General features: G+C 41.4%; 1 non-coding gene across 1 annotated transcript; it reads left to right on the top strand.

Moving 5' to 3' along the window:
* The first annotated feature begins 1,848 nt into the window (after positions 1-1,848).
* On the top strand, positions 1,849-1,956 carry LOC148544334 (small nucleolar RNA R71). Its single transcript, XR_015900599.1, has one exon. It is a non-coding gene; the product is annotated as a small nucleolar RNA R71 (small nucleolar RNA).
* The last annotated feature ends 498 nt before the right edge of the window (positions 1,957-2,454 follow it).

The raw sequence follows: 2,454 nt of genomic DNA, 5'->3' as shown, positions 1-2,454 counted from the left end.
TTTTGATTTATTTTGTGACTCCACATGATCATGAACCTAATAAAACATGAAATAACAATAAAAATAAATTAAAATTAGATAAATAAATAAAAATTGGGTTGCCTCCCAACAAGCGCTTCTTTAATGTCAATAGCTTGACAGTGGGCTCTCATGGAGCCTCACAGATGTTCAGAGCATTGTTGAGACTTCCCAACACCAAACTTAGAGTTTGGATATGGGAGTTTAACACCAATCTTAGAGTTTGGTTGTGGCCTCCCAACACCAAACTTAGAGTTTGACTGTGGGGGCTCTGGTTGACTCTGCAGTGGGAGAAGCTTACTGTGCCTCTTTTCCATGTTTACAGAAGGATAACCTTGAGTTGTAAATACAAGGGAGTCCTCATTCAATTGAAGGACTAATTCACCTCTGTCAACATCAATCACAGCTCTTGCTGTGGCTAGGAAGGGTCTTCCAAGGATGATGGATTCATCCTCATCCTTCCCAGTGTATTGGATTATGAAATCAGCAGGGATGTAAAGGCCTTCAACCTTTACTAACATGTCCTCTACTTGTCCATAAGCCAGTTTTCTGGAATTGTCTTCCATCTCTAATGAGATTTTAGCAGCTTGTACCTCAAAGATTCCCAATTTCTCCATTATAGAGAGTGGCATGAGGTTTATTCCTGACCCCAGGTCACATAGAGACTTCTCAAAGGTCATGGTGCCTATGGTACAAGGTATTAGGAACTTTCCAGGATCCTGTTTCTTCTGAGGCAATCTCAGTTGATCTAATGCATTTAGTTCATTGGTGAACAGGGGAGGTTCATCTCCCCAAGTCTCATTACCAAATAAATTGGCATTCAGCTTCATGATTGCACCAAGGAACTTGGCAACTTGCTCTTCAGTAACATCCTCATTCTCTTCTGAAGAAGAATACTCATCAGAGCTCATGAAGGGCGTAAGGAGGTTTAATGGAATCTCTATGGTCTCTAGATGAGCCTCAGAGTCCTTTGGTTCCTCAAAGGGATACTCCTTATTGATCATTGGATGTCCCAGGAGGTCTTCCTCCTTGGGATTCACGTCCTCCCCTTCCTCTCTAGGTTCGGCCGTGTTGACTATGTCAATGGCCTTGCACTCTCCTTTTGGATTTTCTTCTGTATTGCTTGGGAGAGCACTAGGAGGGGTTTCAGTGATTTTCTTACTCAGCTGTCCCACTTGTGCCTCCAAATTTCTAATGGAGGACCTTGTTTCATTCATGAAACTCAGAGTGGCGTTAGATAGATCAGAGACTAAGTTTGCTAAATTAGAGGTACTTTGTTCAGAGTTCTCTGTCTGTTGTTGAGTGGATGATGGAAAAGGCTTGCTATTGCTAAACCTGTTTCTTCCACCATTATTAAAGCCTTGTTGAGGCTTTTGTTGATCTTTCCATGAGAGATTTGGGTGATTTCTCCATGAGGGATTATAGGTGTTTCCATATGGTTCACCCATGTAATTCACCTCTGCTATTGCAGGGTTCTCAGGATCATAAGCTTCTTCTTCAGGAGATGCCTCTTGAGTACTGTTGGATGCAGCTTGCATTCTATTCAGACTCTGAGAAATCATATTGACTTGCTGAGTCAATATTTTATTCTGGGCCAATATGGCATTCAGAGTATCAATTCAAGAACTCCCTTCTTCTGAGGCGTCCCATTACTCACAGGATTCCTCTCAGAAGTGTACATAAACTGGTTATTAGCAACCATGTCAATGAGTTCTTGAGCTTCTACAGGCATTTTTTTAGGTGAATGGATCCACCTGCAGAAGTATCCAATGACATCTTAGCTAATTCAGACAGACCATCATAGAATATATCCAGGATGGTCCATTCTGAAAGCATGTCAGAAGGACACTTTTTGGTCAGTTGCTTGTATCTCTCCCAAGCTTCATAGAGGGATTCACCTTCCTTCTGTCTGAAGGTTTGAACATCCACTCTAAGCTTACTCAGCTTTTGAGGAGGAAAGAACTTGGCTAAGAAAGCCGTGACCAGCTTATCCCAAGAGTTCAGGCTATCTTTAGGTTGAGAATCCAACCATATTCTAGCTCTGTCTCTTACAGCAAACGGGAAAAGCATGATCCTGTAGACTTCAGGATCTACTCCATTAGTCTTAACAGTATCACAGATCTGCAAGAATTCAGTTAAGAACTGAAAAGGATCTTCAGATGGAAGTCCATGAAACTTGCAGTTTTGTTGCATCAGAGAAACTAATTGAGATTTCAGCTCAAAATTGTTTGCTCCAATGGTAGGGATGGAGATGTTTCTTCCATGTAAATTGGAATTAGGTGCAGGAAAGTCACCAAGCATCCTCCTTGCATTATTATCATTTTCGGCTGCCATCTCCTCTTCCTGTTCAAAAATTTCTGTAAGGTTATCTCTGGATTGTTGTATTTTAGCTTCTCTTAGTTTCCTTTTCAGAGTTCTTTCAAGTTCAGGATCTGC

Source organism: Arachis ipaensis, chromosome B9, assembly GCF_059453495.1.
Source record: "Arachis ipaensis isolate K30076 ecotype BB chromosome B9, ASM5945349v1, whole genome shotgun sequence".
NCBI lineage: Eukaryota > Viridiplantae > Streptophyta > Magnoliopsida > Fabales > Fabaceae > Arachis > Arachis ipaensis.
Note: the sequence above shows the minus strand (reverse complement) of the source record. Positions and strands in the feature narration are given on the sequence as shown.